The sequence below is a fragment of the Dermacentor silvarum genome, chromosome 1 (assembly GCF_013339745.2).
Source record: "Dermacentor silvarum isolate Dsil-2018 chromosome 1, BIME_Dsil_1.4, whole genome shotgun sequence".
NCBI lineage: Eukaryota > Metazoa > Arthropoda > Arachnida > Ixodida > Ixodidae > Dermacentor > Dermacentor silvarum.
Window position 1 is genome coordinate 259,400,838 of NC_051154.1, and position 14,145 is coordinate 259,414,982.

A 14,145-nucleotide genomic window follows, 5' to 3' on the forward strand; every position below is an offset into this window, starting at 1 on the left:
AATAAAACTTGAGCTTTCTCGGCTTTCTTCTTCGAAGCGATGCGTGCAGAGCTTTGCGTCCGACGTCCACCCGGATCTAGAAAGACACGTGGTTCGAATAAGACTATTGCAACCAAAATCTTGCTTCACATTTATTCAGTGAGTACGTTTCGATAAACCCTTTCTTGAAGACGACATTCTCGAAATGCAGGGCTCGCGTTAGAGACACTGAAGGAATTACGTAAATGTTAGCGGCTCGGTGTCATGATGAAGTGGCGGCACGGCGAGTCCGCAGTGCCAGAAAGCTTATCGCCTCGACTGCTCTAAAGCTAAGGGCATGGGTAAAGGTAAATTTTATTTAAGAAGATTTTTTTGGTTTGTTAAGCACGTGCGGTGATTAAGTAGAGCTCGCAGTATCATCCAAGGCAAACAAGTTTTAACAGCACTTTACGAGGAGAGAGCACTGATTTACGCAATACGGATATTAGTGGCAAACTGTAGGATACCAGTAAAACGTCTACCGATAACCATACACGGCCACGATGCTGTGCGCTTATTCTATTAAAAATCTAGTCTAAGATGTTCTCTGAATATTTATAAAGGTGTGGCTGGAAAAAGGTTGGCCAACTTGTACTGAAAAAAAAATCTATGTCTCTTCTTTTTTACAAGCGAGGAACGTAAGTTTGGTGGTCGGACATGTACTGCAATATGCTTCTCTTCACTAGGCATGATAAGAGATTGTGTGCTTCTGTGGTAATATTGGAGCGGAATTTCCCTGGTCATACAGAGTGCTCTGGTGGCCTCGGACTGAAAATACAGATATATTGCACCTGTGCCGCGCTATACGGTACACCGTACAGGAGTGCGTCTGTGCAAGACGAGTTATGCGCAATGTGTGTAGAAGAGCAAAATTTTATGGCGCATGTTAGACGTAGATCTGCGGCAGTTTGTATAAAAAATAGATATCACATGCAATTTATAATAATTCAAACTCGAAGAATTCGGAATGTCCGTCATTTCAAACCAATCTCCAAATTGTGTTTATCCGTGGCGTTGTCAATACATTTTTAAATAACTACCAAGGCTTTCCGTGCGTTCAAGTCGTTTAGGTTCAACGTTTTTTTTTATCACTGGCTTTACACAACAATAAAGTATAACAAAAGCATAGACGTCTCGCCACCTATGCGGGCGGCGTTGTTAGTACACAAATGGCAAAAAAGGGGAAAATACATCCTATATATCTATCTATCATACTGCCGTAAACATCCGGCAGGGGGCCACGGTTAGAACTGCATGCAGATTGATTGCGACGGATAAACCATGACTCCACAAATTTTCTTGGGCACCATCGGTGTTCCCGCGCTAACGTGGCTACATTATCAAAATAGAACGTATGTGCTTTTGTTAAGGAATGATCCACCCGTTCCGTCTTTGCACGTGTGGCATGCGTTGCTTTCGCGGCATCTCTGATGTGTCCCTTGAGGTGAGTGCGACGTCGCCGCCCCGTCTCACCGATGGAGCTGGCATCACAGTCCGAGCAGTCAACCATGTAGACGACACCACTTTTGTTCGTCCGGAGGTGAGCGGTTCTTCGGCATTGGGAACATGTTTACCAATGTGTACGTGGGTTTTAACACAGTAAGAACACCCAAAGGCCACAAAGCCCTGTTCACTGCGTCTGATACACCGCAGACATATAGAATGCCCACAAAGGAAGCCGGCCTTTCGGCTGTGCTCTCGCGGGATCTTTGCATGCAGCGTTGTACATCATTCACACAGCGCTGGGGGTAATTCCGTTTGTTCAAAAGAGCAGCAAAATTAGTTACTTTTTGCTCCCTCAATAGGGAGTTTTAGTATAGCGGAAAACAGCAAACGCAAGGATTTAGCGTTAGCATTAGCGTTGCGTGCTGCAAACTGCGCATGCGCAGAACGTAAACGTAGCCAGACCTCTTACGTACGTACGATATTTCCGGAATATAGCGTTCAACTCTAACGCACGCAAGCGATTCCGTACGTAGGGCAAGATGGCGGCGCCTGTTGAAGCGAGAGCCCTCCACTTCAGGTCTATCGAGTCGTCGGCCTGCACTGTTCGGCTCATTCATTCCCCACTAATGCTCGTGTTTGCTTTAGATTTGTGTGATGATGATTCGACTACGGCGTACAGGTGACAAATGGGCGTTGTTTTCGATATACGTTCTCGATTAGCGGCGCAGTAGGCTTAACAAGAGGGTTCGCTCATGTTTGCTCATGTTTGCTGTACGTACGCTACGTACGTGAAGATCTTGCGGGATCGAAGTGCGTATGCGCAAAACGTTGGAAGTCCCGGCGCGTATCACGTACGCACGCTAAATCTGCGCCTTTGCGTTACGCGCCCCACGTACGCGACCGGCTCTACGAGCTGCTCCCGCGACATCTCGAAACAGCCGAAAGCAGTTTCAAGATCGCATCCGACCATGCCGACGCTGCGTATGGTTAGTCACCGTAGTGTTATGCTGCGCGTTTGCGCTTTTCAAAGTCCACGAGAGCACAAATAATTTATTATGATCACAAAGAAAGCTGGGATGCATTTTGCAGCTTGGGACCAGGCAGAGAACTCAGCGCATGGCAGCACGGACCCGTTGTTTGCTAGGGGCGAGAATTGCGCATTGGCTCCGATTTCGCTCGTCTTGAAACGAACTTGCCTGAAATAGCGTTCATGTCTGCCAGCAGAGGGCGCAAGTAGACATGCGGAAACAACGATCTATACGTTTTCAAGGCCTCCTGCAAAAGACTGTTGCGCACGCGAAACTATTAGCGTCCCACGCATGCGGCGCGTAGCGTACGTAGAACTATCAGGTTTGAGTGCGCAAAGCTCCTGCGTACGTGAAACTAAAACTCTAATACCTGCGTTTGCGACGGTGCATCGCAATGCGACAAGAACGTACCTACCACGAAATATTTGTGTTGTGTAAGGTGGTGCGAGTCAAACCTCAGCACACACCTGTTATCGCAAGTTTTGCGATATACGGCTTCTCCACTGATCCCCATTCGCTCCGACGTACCAGCACATCTAGAAATGCTAGGCTGCTACTGTTTCGCATGTATATTGAATGGAATGATGGACGCCATTAAGCGCCCCATGCATGGTGTGCAGGTTTTTCTTTTCTACAATGACATAAGTATCATCTACACAGCAACAGTACATTTTGACAAGGAAGGGCAGTCGTTTCCACGTGTTGCATTAACAGATGAGCCACGATTACAGAAACAGGACTGCTCATAGGGACGCCTTCTATCTGGTGATATATGGTTCTGGCAAACGCGAAATATGTTTGTTTCAAACTGAACCTAAGCAGAATTATGATGTTCATAATTCTGCTGATGTTTTTCTTATACTTTATTGTTGTGTAAAGTAAGTGTTAAAAAAATTTGGCAGTTTCACCCAAAATGCGAAGCATTGATTGTGATAGCACATTAGCAGAAAACTATACGAAGTAGGGATAGTAGTTTTATCGGCCGTATAAACTTGTAAACATTCACTTACTTACTAAATTAGCAAGCAGGGTGTTACGCGTGCAAAGGAAAACATGAACGCATCTAGCTCGATTACCGTCGAAACTCGCTGTCAAAACGCTGGAGCGAGGAGGCGTGGCAATAGCAGCGAGCGAATTGACCTTTGTGCCGTCTCTCGCTTCAACGCGAACTAAACGTCGACAGCACAGCGCATACGAAGCTACCGGCACTAGTTGCACTTTGTTCACATCGCAGATTGCTTTGAAGATGAGGACCGCGCGGGCGCCCACTCATTCCATGTCGCAGATAGCTTTCACAATACAGTCCACCACCGGAGTAAAACGCCCCCCCCCCCCCCCCCACCACGACTTTCTTACAGCGAAGCTGTGAAGGGCTAGGTTCTCCAGGATCGTGTCCGCGTGCAGAAAAAAAACTATCATCAGCAGCATTGGCTCTAGCGTCGGTCGTCTTTTTGAACGCACCACCCCTTCTCCCTCCCGGCCGGCTGAGCCCCCGCTGTCTTCTCTTGCGCCAGTCGACCATCTTTTGTGCCAGGTTCCCCCCGGAGTAGAGTTGGGCCCGGCTGCGAGGCTAGCGCGGCAAGCCTGCTGGAAGCTGCGCCCGACTAGAGTTGAGCCCTGCTGGGAGATTAGCGAGGCCAGGCCGGCGGTGCTCCTCGTTTGCATTCTCCGCCTCGGCTGCTGACGTGGGCTCTTTCCCTCAGCCCTCCGCTGATAAATGAAAGGAAGGCAAGGAGGGCACGGCGCGGCGACCCAATGGCGGGTGAGAGATAGGCGGCTGCCACGTATGACTATGCGTGTGTGTGCCCGCTCTCCGACTGCGGCGCACGCAGCGCAGCCCTGCTGGCCTCAGCCGCCTGTGCCGCGGGCTCCTTCCGGGCTCCCACCTCTCTACGAAAAAAGTCGGTCAACAGAGGAATGGGGTGTGAGAGGACTTCGCGTTAGCGTTGGTTGTATACACGGAGCTTTGTGGGGGGGGGGGGGGGGAAGGTATTCGGTAAGAGTCCACCTAGTGGACTGTCTATTTCTGCTGTCGCCAAGCTCCAGATGCACGAGCGAGAAAGAGACTGGTCGGCTCCTTCACGCTCGTGCTGCTGGAACCAATTGCGACAGCCGAAGTGGACAGTCCACTAGGTGGACTCGTACAGAATACCCCTGTTAGTCGAGGGCTCTTGTCTGGGAACGTCGTACAAAAGCGCGAGGAATGCGCTAGGAATGGCGCCACCCGTGGACGCCGAACCAGTTCCCGAGTACATAGCGAAAGCGTCTGTTTAGCATTTTGTAGCCAAATGCAACATAGCAAATCCCCAATATAGCTAAATCCCAATATAGCAAATCCCACCAGAGCGCCAGCTTCGTTGGACTTCCCTCTTCACAGGGTGGAAGGGCTCTTCTTTCTAACCCCCCCCCCCCCTCGCCGTGCCTCGCGCGCGACAGAAGCGCGTTTCCGCCACCCTTTCTCCCTCGCGCGCGCCATATTAAGCCGCAATTGTCGGCTGACCCTCGTATGCTTTCACTCGGTCATACAGCGTACCACGGGCTCGTGGCGACGATGTTACCGCTTTTGCACTTTATACGGAACCACACTGTCACATCCACGACCACGTACACGACGACGAACACGGCAGGAATGAGCTTGTAGTGTACATAAAATTGCTAATAAATAAATAACAAAAAGTTCCAGTGATGTTTCACTTCAAGAACCCGGAGGACGCGCAACCGTACGGGCGCAATAGCGCACACGATGCTATGGGCCCTCGGTGCGCCTAGACGCCTACACTATCCGCATCGCAGATCGTATTCAAGACAGGGTTCGCCCGGCTGGGCCATACTCAGCCGCCGGGGGAGCAGAACGCCCCCTTGTAGATTTCCTAAGTAAATTAAGAAGCATGGTGTCAGCGCGCACAGGAAAACATGGACACGTCACACTCGATGACCGCGGACACTTGCTGTCACAAGACTGCCGTGAGGAATCGCGGCTGCAGCAGCGAGCGAAGCGATCTTCGTGCTGTCCATTGCTTCAACGCAAACTGAGCGGAGAGAGGAGGAGGAGGGAAAACTTTATTTTCGTCAGATGAGCGGAGAGAACACAGCGAACGCAAAGCTATGAGCCCATGGAGAATGGAAAAAGTTAGGAGAGAGCAGTACGTCGCGCAGCCAGCCTTGGCAAGCGAACGCTCCGTTAAGCCATACCCTTTGCTCAGTGGTGGCCCAACACGTGGCCCCTTCCGCCGAGATCACGGAGAATCGAGATTTGCCGAGACGTTTGGTGCCCGGTAGTTTTTAATCGATGCGTGCTGGGCCGGCAGCTGCTCAGCTGCTCGGCTGCTCTGCCTTTATCTCTGGTCACATTTTATTGCGACAGCAATTATATGGACACTCCAAGCGGATTTTTGCCATCGGCGTCATCGTCGTCGCCGTCGCCGTGAGGTTTCGTATAAAGTCCAAGGGCGATAAAATCGTCGCCGCGCGCCGCATGCTGTATGTGCGAGCGAAAGCGCGCGAGGAACGCTCGCTTTCACGGAGAGCGAACGCACGGCAGAGAGGAAACGCGACGTCTTCCGTCGTGCCGAAAGGCCGTGGGGGGATGGAAGCGGGAGGGAGGGGAGGCGACGTTTATCTTCGGCACCAAGTGCGTTTCTTGCGACCGGGTGCAAGGGAACTGGCGACTTAATCTCCCCCTCGAGAGGAGGAATGCGGGAAGGCAGCACGGGAGGGAGGGGGTGCGGCTTCTTCTCTGCCAGCAACTGCGTACTTGTACTTTGCGTGGCTCCGGGCTGTTGAAAGCGATCTCCACACGACTCTTACCTTTGTATGCGCTATGCTTTCGCCACTCTGTTTCCGTTGAAGCGCTAGACCGCACGAACCTTCGCTCGCTGCTGCTGCCGCGCTTGCTCACGCGAACGTTTTTACAGTGGTTGTCTGCGGTCATCGAGTGTGATCTATTCATCTTTGCTTGTGCGCGCTGACACCAGGCTTGTTAATTCAGTTAGTAATCGAATGTGTCTAAGTTCATGCAGCCGATAAAACTTGGAGAGCGCGTCAGCACATTTACGCTACAGGAATAATCCGGCCGAAGTAAACAGACTGTTGTGAGCGATAATAAGCGATGTGCATTCGTCACATTTTGACCGAGGCCTTGCCCGTGCGTATTTTGCCCTCTTATGCGAGCATTATTTATTTGCATTGTCGCTGGATCATTGGAAATTCGCATTCTCCACATATCGAAATGAAGAAAGATGTGTGCACAAAAAAGAGTACCTTCTATCGTACCTGGCGCACCAACATCTCCGTGTTGGTGCTCCGAGTCTTTTTCAGTTTTCTTAAAATGTGAAGCTGAGTTGCATTTGCTACGTGCGTGCTACGTGTTTGTTTAGATCTTTAAACACGGCGCCGGCCTTTAAGGTTACGATAAAAACAAGGTGCAGGTGAGCGGTGCCATCAGATCTGACACTTTTACAGCAAAGCTGCTAAGGGCTCACTCTTAGATCGTCGCGTCCGGATGTAGAAAAAAACTCTCATTGGCCGTATGCTGTATGTGCGAGTGAAAGCGCGCGAGGGCGAGGGACGCGCGCCTTCACGGGGAGCGAACGCACGGCGGAGAGCAAACGCGACCTACCAGTCGAAGGGGAGCGGTGGGCGAGGAGGGCATCGAGCGACACTAGGGTGTGCTAAAGCCCCTCCATCCACGCGCCACCGCCGCTTCTGCTAAGTAGCGCCAACCTTTCATGTGTGCCGCTGTACCCTGATTCGTCGCTCAAACCAGTTCCGCTTCCGCAGTTTCCGCTTCCGGTGTTTCCGTTTCCGGTTTTTCTACTTCCGGGATTTCCGGTTCCTGAATTTTCGCTTGTTTCACGCTCGCACCCCTACGAAGCAGTGACGTCGCTTCCGTTAAAAACGGAAGCTGGGACTACGTAAGTTCCGCTTGACGCCGGAAACTGAGGGGGTGAGCGAGGGAGGAGCGTGGAGGAGGAGGGTAGGTTGGCGGTACTTAACCTGGCCGGCGAAAACGCGTATGGAGGGGCTTTAGGGTGTGCGTGTGGGGACCCGCTCTCCCACTGCGGCGCACGCGCGCATTCCTGCCGGGCTCTTCCGCCTGCACCACCGACTCACTCTGGGCTTACGCCCCCTCTGCCCTAACAGTGTCGACAAGGGCGTTTAGCCGTTCCTTCACGTACACATCGCACTAGCGCTCTTATCAGTTGCCCTTACGACTCGCCATTGCCCGGCCGAGTGCCGTTCGTTCGGAGGAACGACGCAATGAGCGACGGGGCACTGGCGACTCAATCTCCCACGCGAAAGGAGTACAGCGAGAAGGCAGCGCGGCAGGGAGAGGTTGCGGCTTCGGCTCTGCGAGCAACTTGTAATTTGCGCGGCGCCGGGCGGTCGCGCGCACCGTATCTTGAAAGCGTTCTGCAACACGGCTCCTACCTTTGTATGCGCTGTGCTTTCGCCGCTCAGTTTCTGTTGAAGCGATAGACCGCATGAACATTCGCCCGCTGCTGCTGGCGCGCTTGCTCACGCCAGCGTTTTGACAGCGGTTGTGTGCGGTCACACAAACAACACGCAGAACTGTTGTCGGCGGCGGTGGCTTTTTGCCCGCGTTCGCACGGAACGCGCGCGGCGTTGGTGACGTGTTTATGAAGAACGTGGCAACCTTCGCCGTACACCCTATGGCGGTGTACCGTAGCGACCATAAGGCCATGGTCCCTGTGGTCACAAATTAAATGAAAACCACCGGATGATATATATTTGTCCTTCTTTAATAGTTCAATTAACTAATTACACCATCACATCTTAATAGTCATAATTGGAAATACATAATTCCCACCATAGTACAGCTTCGCTGGTCTTCCATCTCCACCCCAGTAGAAGGGCTGACAGTTGTTAAGCTGAGCTTCTGGTTTCCTTGAGACCGAACCAAGATCGATCCAAATAGGTCGCGAAGCTTGGGGTGAAAAGCGGTTCAGAACGAATTGTCACCGCCATCAGCAAGGGTGGTTCTGGGAGTAGCGATTGAAGCGTGACTATGTTTGGAGGGAACAAACCTTGGAGAAAAAAGCGTTTTTTAAGTAAAGCGAGACACAGTTAGGTTCATGCAACGAAAATAAATTTCCTCATGAATTTTACATACGCATTGCGAGAAAAGAAGAGACAACTCTATTTTAGTTTATCATTATCAATAAATACCTTGTTTTCAGCGCCCACCGTAAAATGGTGCGTTGGTGCCGCTATCACTTGCAATGCAATGCAGCTCTTGAAGTGTGCATAAAGGCGCGCTCGTAAAGATCACCTGTTACAATACGCCCCCTCCCCCCCTTTCACACGTTGTGTTGCTTTGCTTGTCGACGTTCGTCTGAATTTGGTAACGCCGGTAGTTTCATTGTTTGTTAACCTGTTCAGTCAAAAGTAGTGAGTTGTGAGCGCCAGATAATTGCCCACTTTAGTTTTCGTGCGACAGCGCTGGCCGACGGAATTGGTGTCAGCCGAAGGGACGAGCACCCTACGCCCAAATCGTCCGTTGGCCTCCAAAGAAAGTATGTTCTGTGCAGGGATGCGATTTCGACACCCGTATGACTGATCTTTTCCGGCATCGCTTTCCACGCTGAAAGTTCGAAACGCCCATCAAGTCGAATGGCGGCGCATTTGAATATACAGCTCTAATGGCCAGCCTCCGAAAACAAATTTCGCGCCTTTGAGAACAAAATGACGTCACTCCTGTTTTTAAATGATATCACGTCACATTGTTTTTTCTTCCACCTGAAGTGTTCCCTCGTCGTTCCCATGAACCGCCGATGAACCGGCATGATTTAAACGTATGGGCTTCTCATGGAAGCTTCGCTACTAGGTACATTTACCTTACCGAAATCATCTTGCGAGTAAAGGTGTAGTCTATTGCGTGCACTAACATGCTGCACTTTAGGTACTAGGTTAAGTGTTCATATGTGGCGTTCAGGAGGTCGCCTTAGTGCCAGACGCGTACTTCCCATTGAAGGTCATTATGTCTTGCAAGAAGTCTAGCCCGATTGTATAACTTCATGCAATACCAATAAGTCTTACAAAGAAGTTTGACCCCGATTGTATAATTTCATGTATTACCAAATGTGCAGCAGGATTTCGCCTTCTTGTGTAACAAGAGTGTAGCACCTAGCGAACTTTTTTTCATTTATTGAATTCAAATGATCAACAATTGCAGTATTGAGAATGCTTTCGCGATCACGAAATGAGCCAGTAGCTATGGGTGGGTCCAGATGTTTGCGATGATGCTACACAACGACATTGCGAAGGAGAGAGCAAATAATTTTTCAGTGCTTTTGACGCGACATTTTCAGTTCCCTGCTGCATGCAGTGCAATAATATTTGGCTCACTTGTATGTCTCATTAACAGGTGTCTCATTAACAGATACACAACGTTTTCTTATAACGTTCAAAAAGTGTTTCAGGGGCCCCTTTCAAAGTCATATCGGTAAATGCCTTGCTAAATGTATCGACTTAGGCATCTTTAGCCAAGTGAGGCGCGGCCGTTCTCAATACGGCTTTCCCCAGAGAAGTCAGTCTCAGCATTCCTGTCTAAATGATCATTCTTCACCGTGGCAGACGTCAGTCTCGAAAAAATTGTGACAAGTCGTCGTCCTATTGTCCTGATAGTCATCATGCCACCGTCATTTCCATAGAATCGTTATCACGGTTCCATTGTCATATTTGTGGTACATGTTGTCGTAGGTGGTGGCGTGGAGCAGAGGTAGAACACCCGACCTCAAATCTGAAGGTCGTAAGTTCGAATCCTGCTCCAGTCACTACATTTTCAGGCATGGAGTGGTGCCTGACACCGGCAAAAAATATTGCCTGAGAGCTAGTGGGGCTATACTAGTTCAGGTGCAACCAAACTAGGCAGGCCCATTAAGCTTCATCAAATTCACTCCCTCACCAGAACAGGAATTGGCCTCACTGGTGCAGTATTCGGCCACTGCCTCCCTCATGACTCCAACAATTAACCTATGGCCCTCAGTCGCCAGTGGCTGCGGAGCACCTGACCAAGGCGGCGGTCAGACCTGCGACGTGGCAGAGGGTGCTAAGAATCTCTGGGTCCGGACAGGCCGCCAATGGAAACTGAACCTGGCAACGTTCAACACGCGTACCCTCTCAAGTGAGGCTAGTTTAGCAGGACTATTATCAGACATTGCCTGGGTATTATTGACCTTAGTGAGGTGAGAAGAACTGGTGAGGCTTACACAGTGCTTACTAACCGCCACGTCCTCTACTACAGAGGTCTTCCAGATAGGAGAGAATCCGGGGTAGGATTTCTCGTTCATAACAACATAGCGGGCAACATTGATGAATTCTACAGCATTAGTGAGAGGGTAGCAGTCATCGTAAGAAAGCTGAATAGGAGGTACAAAATGAAGGTAGTACAAGCCTACGCCCCAACTTGCAGTCACGATGAAGAAATATAACAGTTTTATGAAGATGTCGAATTTGCAATGAGGAAGGTGCAAACTCAGTATACTGTAGTCATGGGCGACTTCAATGCAAAAGTGAGGGAAAAGCAGGTTGGTGAGCAAGCAATTGGCAACTACGACGTCGATTCTAGGAATGCAAGAGGAGAGATGTTGGTAGAACTCGCGGAAAGGAGTAGGCTCCGAATAATGAATACGTTCCTCAGGAAGCGCAGCAACAGGAACTGGACCTGGAAAAGCCCTAATGGAGAAACAAGGAATGAAATAGATTTCATACTCTCTGCCGATCCGAGCATAGTGCAGAATGTAGAAGTGTTAGGTAAGGTAAAGTGCAGTGACCATAGGTTAGTGAGGTCTAGGATTTCTCTCAATTTGAAGAGAGAAAGAATGAAATTAGCCAAGTGGAAACAGGTCAACCTAAGCGCAGTAAGGGTGAAAGCAGACCAATTTAGGCTGGTGCTCGCAAACAAATATGCAGCTTTAGAACAAGAAGATGAAGATAACATAGAGGTAATGAACGAAACCGTAACTAGGCTGATCTCAGAAGCAGAAATTGAAGTGGGAGGTAAGGCATCAAGGCAACCAGGAGGGAAACTCTCCCAAAAAACAAAGGACCTAATAAAGAAGCGACAAAACATGAAAGTTCCCACTCAAGAGATCAGATAAAATTCACTGAAGTGTCAAAACTGGTCAACAAGAAGAAAGTAAGGGATATTCGAAATTATAACGTGGGAAAGATTGAGGAAGCAGTAAAATATGGACGCAGCATGAAATCAGTAAGAAGAAAGCTTGGCATAGGACAAGGCAAGATGTATGCACTAAAAAATAAACATGGTAATATCATCAGCAATTTCGATGACATAGTAAATGCAGCGGAAGAATTCTAAACTGACCTGTACAGTTCCCAAAACAGCCAAGCTACTTTCATTTGAAATAGTGATGAACCGGATACAAAAGCTCCTTGTATAACTAGCGATGAAGTTAGAAGGGCCTTGAAAGACATGACCAGGGGAAAAGTGGCGGCTGGAGAAGATGGAATAACAGTAGACTTAATCAAAGATGAAGGAGATATCATGCTCGAAAAGCTTGCGGCACTTTATACGCAATGCCTTACAACTTCAAATGTAGCAGAGAGCTGGAAAAGCGCCAACATTATACTTATCCATAAGAAGGGAGACGTTAAAGAATTGAAGAATTACAGACCCGTTAGCTTGCTTTCAGTATTGTATAAAATATTCACCAAGATAATTACCAATAGAATCAGGGCAACACTTGACTTCAGCCAACCAAGAGAGCAGGCTGCCTTCATGAAGGGATATTCTACGATGGATCATATCCATGTCATCAATCAGGTAATCGAGAAATCTGCGGAGTACAATCAACCTCTCTATATGGCTTTCATAGATTATGAAAAGGAATTTGATTCAGTAGAGATACCGGCACTCATAGAAGCATTCATAGAGGCAATCAAGGAGTACAGGAAGCATACGTGAATATCTTATAGCAAATATCTACAAGGATTCTACAGCTACCTTGGTTCTCCACAAGAAAAGTAGAAAGGGGTCAGGCAAGGAGACACAATCGCTCCAATGCTATTCACTGCATGTTTAGAAGAAGTGTTCAAGCTCTTAGACTGGGAAGGCTCAGGAGTGAGGATCGACGGCGAATATCTCAGCAACCTTCGGTTTGCAGCTGACATTGTCCTATTCAGCAACAATGGAGACGAAATACAACAAACGATTGAGGACCTTACTCGAGAAAGTGTAAGAAGTGGGTTGAAGATGAATATGCAGAAAACAAAGATAATGCTCAATAGCCTGGCCAGGGAACAAGAATTCAGGATCGCCAGTCAGCCTCTAGAGTCTGTAAAGGAATACGTTTATCTAGGTCAATTACTCACAGGGGACCCTGATCATGAGAAAGAAATCTACAGAAGAATAATATTGGGTTGGAGTGCATACGGCAGGCATTGCCAAATCTTGACCGGGAGCTTACCACTGTCGTTGAAACGAAAAGTGTACAATAATTGCATTCTACCGGTACTAACATATGGGGCAGAAACTTGGAGGTTAACAAAGAAGCTCGAGAACAAGTTAAGGACCGCACAAAGAGCATTGGAACGAAAAATCTTAGGAGTAACGTTAAGAGACAGGAAGAGAGCGGTGTGGATCAGAGAACAAACGGGGATAGACGATATTCTAGTTGACATTAAGCGGAAGAAATGGACCTGGGCAGATGTATGCGTAGGATGGATAACCAGCGGACCATTAGGGCTACAGAATGGATACCAAGAGAAGGGAAGCGCAGTCGAGAACGGCAGAAAACCAGGTGGGATGATGAAGTTGGGAAATTCGCAGGCGCAAGTTGTAATACGCTAGCGCAAGACAGTGGTAATTGGAGATCGCAGGGATATGCCTTCGTCCTGCAGTGGAGATATATATATAGGCTGATGATGATGATGATGATGATGTCGTAGTTGTCATGTCATCATCGTCACCATGCTGCCACTATTATAACGTAGTCGTCGTCATTGTCGTTCTTGAGGTGCTGGTAACTGCTTTGCGCATTGAATGAGCCCGATTCGTATAAACGGGATAGCGGCATCATTTGCGAAGCCAGGCGTTTGCTTATCTATTTTAGAATGGGTTAAGCCTCGCAGCGGTTGGTCGGGGTAAGTAAACCCGTTGCTCCGCGACAAACGAGGCAACTTGCCTTTCTTGAGGCGACAATCTACATATAGAGCGAACCGTGAAAACATTCACGTTCTCCCCCGGAAACGCTTGTCAGAGAAGGCGCGTGCTGCACGTGCACACGATCACGTCCGAGCCAAACCAGAACCGGTTGCAGCGGCTGCACAATGCCCCAAATTCTTCCTCCACGAAATGCTTGACATAGTACTTGTCGGTAGCCTACTGTGCGTATCGATACGAGATCCTGAACATGTTGCTCTACACGTCAAGGAATTTGGTTCTGCTTGCTGACTTCAGCTGCGCCAACCATTGTTCACCGAAGACTAGCAGCGTCTTTGTGCTAACCGCCGTTAACACTCGACATCCCGGCGCTCCGCGACCCCTCTCACGCTCTTGAAGTTCATCGACTGTTACGGATCGTACAACGATGGCAAACTGGGTGACTTAGAACGTCCATAGTAGCAGCGCGCAATAAATAACGCACAAAGAAAGAAAAAGATGGCATAA